The sequence below is a fragment of the Schistocerca cancellata genome, chromosome 3, assembly GCF_023864275.1.
Source record: "Schistocerca cancellata isolate TAMUIC-IGC-003103 chromosome 3, iqSchCanc2.1, whole genome shotgun sequence".
NCBI classification, from domain to species: Eukaryota; Metazoa; Arthropoda; class Insecta; order Orthoptera; family Acrididae; genus Schistocerca; species Schistocerca cancellata.
In genome coordinates this window covers 846,322,795-846,334,820 of record NC_064628.1, presented here as the reverse complement: position 1 = coordinate 846,334,820, position 12,026 = coordinate 846,322,795, and the positions used below count along the sequence as shown (strand labels likewise).

Below are 12,026 nucleotides of genomic sequence, written 5' to 3'. Positions count from 1 at the left end.
AAACAAAGTTGTTAACTGCTATTTAATTTGCAAAGTTTTTTAACTTACTGTTCCCTCGAATATACGACCACTTTTAAAACCTGTTGTTAAATTACGTGGTACAGCCATATCAAAAATATGTAGAGCTGTGCTGCTTAACCCTAAAGCTACGTTCCCCTAGCTGCTGGAATTTTTGTGTAAATGCATGCGAAACCGCGCTCCAGACTTGTGCAATACAAACATACCACATAGTTTTCCCCGGACGCGAGCTGCGCGTTGCTTTGCATAGTCCTGATGGTAGATGCCGTGGAGTCGAGGAGCAAGCAAGCTACATGTATGGGTGGACGTGGTCCCCAAGAATAGACAAATACTTGTGTTGGCCCAGTGTGCCTTCCAGAATGAGAGATCACCTACGAAATGACACGAAAACATTCCTCATACCATAATGTTCTCTTCTCCGGCTCGTATCCTTACGATGATTGTTGCAGACCATACACGCCCACGGACGTCTGTCCAGTGGAGCATAGAACGTGATTCATCTGAAAAGACCAACAGTTATACGTCTAACTGTTCGTACACATATCCATAGCCGTCGTTCACACATGTCATCTATGAGCTGTAGTGCAGCACAGTTGGCTTAGCGCCGATTTTCGATAGCGCCTTTTTGCCACGCGTGGTATATTTTAATAACAAACACTTTACAAACCTAGCTGTTTCGGAAATGCTTCCACCCTTGATCCGAAAACCAATGATTACACCCATCTGGAGGTCAGATAAAGCTCTCCGTTCCCACATTACTACGACTGCACTATTTGCTGCGTCCTACCCGACCCGCTTTATGTACCATCTACTGCTAGTGGCGTTACATGCCGTCTGTGAGTGGTTACTGCACATTGACGTGGAACACATTCAATGGTTACATTAATTAGGCTGGACCTTGTAATCACAAGTGAGTGGAACACATACATGGATAAAATACACACTTTCTCAAATGCTGCTGTACCTATAAATACGGGGGATTACTGTATACTGCTGAAGATGGATATGTGGGTAAGCTAATTTCGTTATATAAAATACGGCTTTCACAAACCTAGTAAATTTGATGCTTATCAGCTTATTACTGTTCGCAGATTACATCTGTTAGACTTCAGAATGTCCTTGGTAATAAAATTTAATTACTGAGCAGAACAAGCAACAAACAAGAAATTGTTCCTGGTTGGAAAAATTTTAATGGGCGTACTAAGGAATGAGTGATGACCTGACTTTGAATAACGTGACTCTAAACACTTTTGGCTTCAAATCGTTAACTCACTACAAATGCCTCTGTTGCTTCACGTGCACTATCTTTAATAATGCAATTACACAGTATCCATAGAGCAAAAACTGTATAATCTAATATCGTTAACTAAATTTAAGCTTTGGAGTTAGCACGAAGTAAAGAAGTAACAGGAAGCTACTGTCCTCAGAATAAACCATTATGTCAGCACACTTTGTTGTGTGAAAACCCAACTAAACTAATGGCCTGAAGCTAATACGGTGATGGATATCTCACGAATAACAGAAAAATGACAGTGAAAATTAAATAACTCTTCATCTTTTACATCAAGAGCTCCACCTCTCTCCCCGTTAAGTTTTGTTTTCCTTCATTAACGGGGTAAGGACAACATAAAGGGCATCATGTCACCCCTGAAACAGGCGACGCCACATCCGTTAATAGCCATGCCGACCGTGAACCAATGAGGGACGAAGGACTAAGAAAAACTTCATAAGCTGAAAAATGGAGTTTTCTAAAATTTTATGGACCTAGCTAAACTCCTGTGATCCACGGTACGTAGAGGATGTACTTGCCCATTTAAGAACGGCCTTCAGAAGTAATGGCTTCACTAACACAGAGATTAATAGGGCGCTACACACAAAAAAGTCTAGAGCTTCTAGTGAGAAACACAACCTAAGGGAGAGTTTCCCTCTTGTTCGTAATGACAATTAGAAGAGTACTTAGGAAACACGGCACTGACACACTGTTTAAACTAGCAAGCAAGGTACGCGAACATTTGAACCCTGCAAAGGACCTACACCTGCCACTTGCCACAGCAGGAAAATATAAAATTCCTTGCTTATGCGACCATGTGCACAGTGGAACTACAAAAGAAGAGGCACTGAAATCCTTCTAAAGGAACACAGTAGCTGACCATGCACTGCGCCCAGGGAACGTCCATATGCCTTTCTTTGATACTGTTGTATTATTGAAATCCTATAATTGTTAGGCTAGGATGTGCAGAAATAAAATGTCCAGATGTGTGTGATTTCCTAAGGGACCAAACTGCTGAGGCCATCGGTCCCTAGTCTTACACACTACTTAAACTAACTTTAACTCATCCTAAGAACGACACCCACACCCATACCCGATGGAGCGCTCTAACCTCCGGCGGGAGGGGCCGCGCAATCTGTGTCATGGCGCCTCAAACCACACAGCCACTCCGCACGGCTGTGCAGAAAGGGCTGAGGTATTAAAGAGAAGAAAAAGTTTTTACTAGAAAAAGAAGGCCTAAAAGCTGACAAGTGGTTGGCCTTATTGCTATATAAAGCGAACACCGTCGACTCTTCCCCACTACTTACAACCACAGGTGGAAGCACAAGCGGCCAAAGACACTGCTAGCTAGGGCATAGCCACCTATGATTAACATACGCAAACAGCGACAACCGTCGGCAAGCCCCTGCATATCAGCAACACTGACTGGCAACTACCAGCTGCTATTAGAGCCGACCAACAGGCCACAGCAGGGACACCGACGAGCTCGCCCACAGACGCACAAACAATCTGCCAACATTCCCTCACACTGTGCCTCCGGTATATGACCTATCGGATACAAGATCGATAACAAACCTAACTGTTGCAGGTTGCTGACGCTGAACGAGGACTCTGTACCAGCACCCAGCGCCAGCCGCCGAGCAGCACAAACGCACAACGTCAAGGTATCGACATGCATGATACCCACTACTAATAAAGCCTATCCTTGCACAACCTATACCAGGCAGCAAGACAACCGCTACTGCTCTTACCACCCGACCTAACTTTCGCAGAGGTTTTTTTCCCTTGGCTCTTGCCTTGGCGCTTTTTTTCCTCTACCCTTCAAACCGCTACCCTTCGTCAGATTTCGACCAATCTATCTCCAGATGAGCGCGTATTAATGGTTAATCCTAACCAGACGTACGCAAACATCGCAGTACCCACTTCCTGCGACACCTCACTTTAGTGAATACTAACCCTTCTGCAGAGATGGCAGTAGACCTTTTGTGTTGGCCATCATGCCGGTGTGGGCGTGGAGGGGTTCCACCTCTTTTTTAAAAAATCTTCCCCACTACAAGCACCATATCGCACGTTGGATCTTAGGCATCTGACGAACCGACAATTGTGTGCGTACGTCTAAAGAGTTGGGCTTGTTGAGCACGTTTGGTATTGTATCTGATTCCAGAGTCGTTATAGCCTCTGATGATGTCTCCAGCATTGGACGATGAGTGCTTTCCAGACAAACATGCCATGGACCACGGCCTAATGACCGTTAAACGAATATCACAACGGAGGCCGTACCGGCCGTGAACACTGCTTTGTATGACGCCGACCTACACGGCTCAATTGGTGACAGACAAGAGTAGTGTAGAAATTGATATTTAAATTATTTATATTTCCTTGCGCCCAAAGCGCAGTGTTATTTGAGAAATGACAACAGTTCTCACTGGGTTTTATATGGCGTTTAAGCGCGAGGCGTTAAAAACGAAAATGATTTAGGAGACAAGTAACGAATTTTTCTTTGTCAAGTTTATCCATTTGCCAACGACCTTGTCGCAGTGGTAACATCGGTTCCCGTCAGATCACCGAAGTTAAGCGCTGTCGGCCTGGGCCAGCACTTGGATGGGTGACCATCCCGTCTGCCGAGCGCTGTTAGCAAGCGGGGTGCACTCAACCCTTGTCAGGCAAACTAAGGAGGTTCTTGACTCAGAAGAAGCGGCTCCGGTCTCGTAACTGTTATACGGCCTGGAGAGCGGTATGCTGACCGCATGATCCTCCATATCCGCATCCAGTGACGCCTGTGGTGTGAGGATGACACGGTGGCTGGTCGGTCCCGCTGGGCCTTTCAAGGCCTCTTCGGACGGAGAGAGAGAGAGAGAGCATCCTGACAGATTAAAACTGTGTGCCCGACCGAGACTCGAACTCGGGACCTTTGCCTTCCGCGGGCAAGTGCTCTACCACTGAGCTACCGAAGCACGACTCACGCCCGGTACTCACAGCTTTACTTCTGCCAGTACCTCGTCTCCTACCTTCCAAACTTTACAGAAGCTCTCCTGCGAAACTTGCAGAACTAGCACTCCTGAAAGAAAGGATATTGCGGAGACATGGCTTAGCCACAGCCTTGGGGATGTTTCCAGAATGAGATTTTCAATCTGCAGCGGAGTGTGCGCTGATATGAAACTTCCTGGCAGATTAAAACTGTGTGCCAAGAGGTACTGGCAGAAGTAAAGCTGTGAGTACCGGGCGTGAGTCGTGCTTCGGTAGCTCAGTTGGTAGAGCACTTGCCCGCGGAAGGCAAAGGTCCCGAGTTCGAGTCTCGGTCGGGCACACAGTTTTAATCTGCCAGGAAGTTTCATATCAGCGCACACTCCGCTGCAGAGTGAAAATCTCATTCTAGAGAGAGAGCAGTTTATCCACTTAGATGAAGTATACTTCTATGCTGTTGTCCTGTTGTCATCCAAGTATAGGAAGTGAGACAGCTCGTAATTGTTGGATGTAAGGTCCGCCAGTTATGCAAAACACTGTTTTTTCCAAGTTCACAAACATGTTTCAGCACCTCTGTGCCATCATCAGTGGGTTTCCGTTTTATTTAACGTTTACACTCGGTTTGCGCCGTTTTTCAGAACCAATTGTGCATTATTTCTTACAGGAAGCTTGTCATGTATTTGTGTAGAAAGCCCTTTTATTCTCAGCATCACTGTGAGGTGTTGTAAAGCTCACGTAAATATAACACGTATTTTCAAAAATAATATCGTAAAAGAACTTTGCACTTCACCAAAACACAGTGTAATTGTGTGAAGTGTAAAGTGCTTTTTGACCTTATTTGCGAAAATAGGTGAAATATTTGTGTGTTTCACAACACCTCACTATGATGCTGAGAATAAAAGGGCTTGGTACACAAAATACATGACAAGCTACCAGTAATAAACATTACACAAGTGGTCCTGAAAAACCAGGCGAACCGAGTGCAAAGATTAAACGTAACCGAAACCCGCTAATGATGGCACAGAGGTGCTGAAACATATTTGGGAACGTGGAAAAAACGGTGTTTTATGTAACTGGAGGACCTATATCCAGAAATTTTAACTGCAAACACGGTAAACACAAGGAGCTGCAAATACGAATGATGAGCCAGCTCGTATCGTAGTGCCTAAACACAAAAACTCGTCGCAAGTTTAGGAAAATCCGCGATATATACAAATGACATATTAGTGCATCTGTAAAGAAAACGTTTACACCACTACTACATTTACACTGACTTATCAACATTATCCGGATACTGGGCATCAAAAAATGGTTCAAATGGCTCTGAGCACTATGGGACTTAACTTCTGAGGTCATCAGTCCCCTAGAGCTTAGAACCACTTAAACCTAACTAACCTAAGGACATCACACACATCCATGCCCGAGGCAGGATTCGAACCTGCGACCGTAGCGGTCACGCGGTTCCAAACCGAAGCGCTTAGTACCGCACGGCCACACCGGCCGGCCTACTGGGCATCAGTATGGTTTATGTCCACTTGTCATTTTCAAGATGGCTTGAACTCTGCTGGGGACACGTTTCGTGAATTGTCTGTCTGTGGAGAAATTGCAGCCCATTCTTCCTAAGAGGCGAATCCAGAAAAGGTAGTGGTATTGGACGCTGGGGTCGATAGCGAAATCGATGTTCTGACTCATCCAAAAGGTGTTCTGTCGGGTTCAAGTCGGGACTCTCGGTGAGCCTGTCACTTTAAGGAATGTTAATATCCATAGATCATAGCCTCGAAGATGCAGCGTTATGCAAGATGCTTTGTCATGGTGATATCTATATCTACATCATACTCCGTAAGACACCTAATGGTGTGTGTTGAAGGGTATCTTTTCTACCACTAACTGAGCTCTCGAAGCCGGTTCTACTCGCTAATAGCACGTGCAAAGAATGATTGTCGCTAAGCCTCTGTAATGGCTGTAATGTCTCGAATTTTCTCCTCATGACCATTACGCGAGACGTACGTGGATGAAGTGATATGTTTCCCGACACTTTTCGGAAAATGCTATCTCGAAATTTCAGTAGTAAATTTCTCCGTCATGCACAACGCCTCTCTTGTAACTTCTGCCAACGGAGTTTGGTAACCATCTCCGTAACGCTCTTGCGCCAACTAAACGATCCTGTGATAAAATGTGCAGCTCTCCGTTGTATCTTCTCTATCTCTTGTAGCAGTTCTATCTAGTAGCAATCCCTGACAGATGAACAGTACTCAAGAACTGATCGAACAAGCGCCTTGTAAACCACTGCCTTATATATCTTTAAGATTCTGCCTGTGAATCTGATTTTGGCATCTGCTTTTCCCACTATTTGTTTTATGTGGTCGTTATACTTCAGGTCACTCCGGATAGTTATTCCAAGATGTCTTACGGCAGATAGTGTTTCCAACGGTTTCTCATTAATAGTGTAACTAAAAGGCAGTGGATTTCTTTTCCTATGTGTGCGCAATAATTTACATGTACAGGGCTATTACAAATGATTGAAGCGATTTCATAAATTCACTGTAGCTCCATTCATTGACATATGGTCACGACACACTACAGATACGTAGAAAAACTCATAAAGTTTTGTTCGGCTAAAGCCGCACTTCAGGTTTCTGCCGCCAGAGCGCTCGAGAGCGCAGTGAGACAAAATGGCGACAGGAGCCGAGGAAGCGTATGTCGTGCTTGAAATGCACTCACACCAGTCAGTCATAACAGTGCAACGACACTTCAGGACGAAGTTCAACAAAGATCCACCAACTGCTAACTCCATTCGGCTATGGTATGGATGCCTCTGTAAGGGGAAATCAACAGGTCGGCCTGCAGTGAGCGAAGAAACGGTTGAACGCGTGCGGGCAAGTTTTACGCGTAGCCTGCGGAAGTCGACGAATAAAGCAAGCAGGGAGCTAAACGTACCACAGCCGACGGTTTGGAAAATCTTACGGAAAAGGCTAAAGCAGAAGCCTTACCGTTTACAATTGCTACAAGGCCTCACACCCGATGACAAAGTCAAACGCTTTGAATTTTCGGCGCGGTTCATGGAAGAGGATGAGTTCAGTGTGAAACTTGTTTTCAGTGGTGAAGCAACATTTTTTCTTAATGGTAAAGTGAACAGACACAATGTGCGAATCTGGGCGGTAGAGAATCCTCACGCATTCGTGCTGGAAATTCGCAATTCACCAAAAGTTAACGTGTTTTGTGCAATCTCACGGTTTAAAGCTTACAGCCCCCTTTTCTTCAGCGGAAAAAACGTTACAGGACACGTGTATCTGGACATGCTAGAAAATTGGCTTATGCCACAACTGGAGACCGACAGCGCCGACTTCATCTTTCAACAGGAGATTGGAAAACCGATGGATCGGTCGTGGTGGAGATCATGATCAGCAATTCATGTCGTGGTCTCCACGCTCTCCCGACTTAACCCCATGCGATTTCTTTCTGTGGGGTTATGTGAAAGATTCAGTGTTTAAACCTCCTCTGCCAAGAAACGTTCCAGAACTGCGAGCACGCATCAACGATGCTTTCGAGCTCATTGATGGGGACATGCTGCGCCGAGTGTGGGAGGAACTTGATTATCGGCTTGATGTCTGCCGAATCACTAAAGGGGCACATATCGAACATTTGTGAATGCCTAAAAAAACTTTTTGAGTTTTTGTATGTGTGTGCAAAGCATTGTGAAAATATCTCAAATAATAAAGTTATTGTAGAGCTGTGAAATCGCTTCAATCATTTGTAATAACCCTGTATTTACGTTGGGGTAAACTACCAGAGCCTGCACTATTCATCAAGTCTTTAGAGGTCATTCTGCAAATGTTTGCTATCTTCTGGCGTTGCCACTTTGTTATAGACAACAACATCATCTGCGAACTGCCTTAGAGAGTATCCGACGCTTTCTGTTAGATCATTTATATACATCGTAAACAGTAACCGTCCTATCACACTTCCTTTGGATATTGCGAAATAATCTTTACATCAGTGAATTTTGTTCTGTTGAGAGCGACGTCTTGAGTTCTGTCTGCAAGGAAGTTTCCAGTCCAGTTGCAAATGTACCCCGATACTCGATAATCTCGTAATTTCTTTTTCACGAAACGGCGGTGCAGCACGTTGTCGAATGCCTTCCCGGACTCAGGGAACGTACCATCAGGCTGAGCGCCAATATCCATTCCACTGTGGATCTCATGAAGGAACAGAGCGAGCTGATTGGTTCAAATGGCTCTGAGCACTATGGGACTTAACATCTATGGTCATCAGTCCCCTAGAACTTAGAACTACTTAAACCTAACTAACCTAAGGACAGCACACAACACCCAGCCATCACGAGGCAGAGAAAATCTCTGACCCCGCCGGGAATCGAACCCGGGGGAGCGAGCTGAGTTTCTCAGGATCTCTGTTTGTGGAATCTGTGTTGATTTTTATAGAGGAATTTTCCTTCTCGTTACGTTACTTGAGCATTAAACACGTTACATATTTATGCAACAGATTAACGTCAGTGATACGGGTCTGTAATTGTGTGCATCTGTCCCACTGCCTTCTTAAAAACGGGAATGGCCTGAATTTTCTTCCACTCGCTAGGTACCGTTCCATGCTCAAACGAACTACGACAAATTACTGCTAGAAGGGGCACGTTCGTTCGCACAATCTTTGTAGAATCTTATGAGCATCTCATCTAGTTCTGATGCCTTTCCACTACTCTTAGTAGTAGTTGTTTCTCTGTTCCATGATCGGTTATCTCACTATCTGCCATTTCGACGTACGTACGGAGATTGAAAGGAGGAGCCGGCCGCTGTGGCCGAGCGGTTCTGGGCACTTAAGTCTATAACCGCGCGACCGCTACGGTCGTAGGTTCGAATCCTGCCTCGGGCATGGATGTATGTGATGTCCTTAGCTTAGTTGGGTTTAAGTAGTCCTAGGTTCCAGGGGACTGATGACTTCAGATGTTAAGTCCCATAGTGCTCAGAGCCATTTGAACCATTTGAAAGGAGGAACCGTATTACAGTCTTCCACGGTGAAACAGATTCGAAAGGCCGAATTCAGAATTTTGAAAGGCCGAATTCAGAATTCTCTTTTTTCAATTCGGTGCCACTTTGACCACTGAGTGAAAGAACAGATGATTTTGACCCAGTTACCGATTTACTCCTCGATACAAATTCATCATACAATGTACAGTGGGATCTCTTTTTACACCATCTAAAACTTTGCTTGGCACTGACTACATATATGTGGGGCTGATGATGAAGATATCGACCATTGTATCCCATACAAACAGTCTTCATGCTAGTTGGACTGCTCGTAGCACTCTGTAACTCACAAATGATTCCTTCTAGTGATATCATGCGATTTTGTACAACCACCCTTGGCAATACAGGAATTCCATATTTTTCATTACATTATGTCTGCCTAGGTTTAGCTATGACTGGTCCTTGGGGTTTCCACTGCCAACAGTCGACTTTGGCAACTTTAAATAGTTTGAAATGTCTCCGGCGCTTTTGTTACTCATGTGACACCCAATAGCTAGTCCTCGTTCGAAGTCACTGAGTTTACCTGACTAATCCATTCTGCTGTTACTCTTTCTCTTCTAACAAGTCTTCCCGGATCCCTTTGTACAGACGGGCCCCGCCTGACGTGACAGCTAATGTGAATCGCGCATTACATTGGGGAGGCTCCACAATTTTGATCAGGCGCTGTATTTAAGAAAATGATAATCGATGGCATGTTTTCATCGTAGCAGTGGTATCGTTAGGAGTGCAGCTGGAATAATGATTTGACAGACATCATTAGTAGCAGCTTGCGACTGTTAAGTGATGAGGCTGTAATGTGCGAGGAAGTGTCGTTGTTGGACGAGTGTAGAAGCGCACCGGTTGACTTACAATGAGACAGAATTTCTATTTGGTATGATGAACAGCAACTTGCACTAAATGTATAAAAATGTAAGTTAATACAGATTAATAGGAAAAACAATCCTGTACCGCTGGAATAAGGTATTAGATGTGTGCTTCTTGTTACAGACACGTCGAATGAAAATCAAGGCGTAGCGTTGAACCGGGATATGAAATGAAAGGAGCGCGTATAAACTGCATTAGACATGGCGATTGGTCGACATCTGTTTATTAGGGGAATTATAAGAAAGTATAGTTCGGCCGTAAAGGCGAGCGCATATAGGAGACTACTAGTGTGACCCAGAGTGCCGTGAGAGTATTTGGGGTCTCCGCCAGGTCGGATTAAAGGAAGATATCGTAGCAGTTCACAGGCGTGTAGCTACATTTGTTACCGGTAGGTTCCAGCAATACGCTAATACTGCAGATATACTTCATGAAATCAAATAGGAATCCCTGGAGGGAACACGTTCGTTTCTTCAAATACCACTGAGAAACATTACAAAACAGGGGTTATCAGCTGCCTGGGGAACGATCCTACGCAGCAAAGATAATTCTGCGTAACGACCAGGAAGATAAGAGAAATTATGGTTTGTAGGAAGGCACATAGACAGTCGTTTGTCTCTCATTCCATTTGCGAGTGCAATAGGAAAGGAAATGAGTTGTATGATTCATGATAGACAAAACATAATTGAGAGCAGAAAAAATACCAGAATGACGCAAAACAGAAAGAAGTCAAATAGGCTGACAAGAAAACATCTCAAGTACCCACCGAATAATAACCACTTTGCTGCTCATTTACCGATCAGTGTCATAGCTTAAAAGCCACATAATCAGACAGGCTCTTACATTTAGCCAGTGCCTATCAGAAATTTACACACCAGTGAAATGAGTAATAACCACTTGGCTGCTCTCGTAAATAATTTATTTAGCATCCATTTTTGCAACAGCTTATGGTTGTGATTGTCCCTCTTACAAGACAGTCTGTAACAAACTGCCTGGCAGATCGAAGAAGCTATTTTACAGGCTTTTGAATCTCAGCAAAGTACTCGCTAAAACTGAGATCTTACCTGATGACGCAGCATCTCAGTTGTAAAACTGGTCGTTAAATAAATTGGTTACAGCGGCAGCCAAGCAAGATGTCCACTACCGCTTTGATTGTCCCTCATACAAAATAGTTGTAACAGACTCCTTGGAAAGGCAAAGAGGGCATTTTATAGGATTTCCAATCTCAGCGAAGTACTCACTAAACCTGAGATCTAAACTGATCATGTGACATCAAAACAACGAAACTAGCCGTTAAATAAATTATTTGTAGGAGCAGCCAAACGGTTATTATTCATGATGTCTATTCAAGGCTGTAGTTGTCTCACTCTTTCCCTCTTACGCAGACTCACAGCCTCTTTCAAGGCTTTCAACACATTTCATGAGTCTCACTGACATACAAATAACTGAATCAGGAACAAAATTCTTAAGGAAATATCACAAATATAACAAAAACAAGGTACCAATTGCCAGAAATAGAGACATAATAAAAACAGAACAGATTGTAGCACAAAAACGAAAAAAAAACATTTTGTAAATACAGTACTAAGAAGGAATCGGACAGTAAAACAAGTAATCTTATAGAAAACAGGACAATAACAAAGAAGCACTAACAATAAAGTCCATAAAAAATTTCAGAAAATGTGACAATAGTTACAAATTAAGACGAAAATAGCTTTCATGTATGTACAGGAATATTTGATCAAAAGAAAGATATATTCCAAAAGAAAATTTTGAAAAAGTTATGTTGAATGCAAAAAATTAATTCCAAGTGAAGCTCAAAAACACTGCTTATGTCAAAGACATATTCAGAAAAAGTACATCAAAAACTTAAA

General features: G+C 43.7%; 2 non-coding genes across 2 annotated transcripts; one reads left to right on the top strand and one right to left on the bottom strand.

Moving 5' to 3' along the window:
- Nucleotides 1–4,169: 4,169 nt before the first annotated feature.
- On the bottom strand, nt 4,170–4,243 carry Trnap-cgg (transfer RNA proline (anticodon CGG)). The gene has a single exon. It is a non-coding gene; the product is annotated as a tRNA-Pro (tRNA).
- A 277-nt stretch (nt 4,244–4,520) lies between these two features.
- Nucleotides 4,521–4,595, top strand: Trnap-cgg (transfer RNA proline (anticodon CGG)). Its single transcript has one exon. It is a non-coding gene; the product is annotated as a tRNA-Pro (tRNA).
- Nucleotides 4,596–12,026: the final 7,431 nt, after the last annotated feature.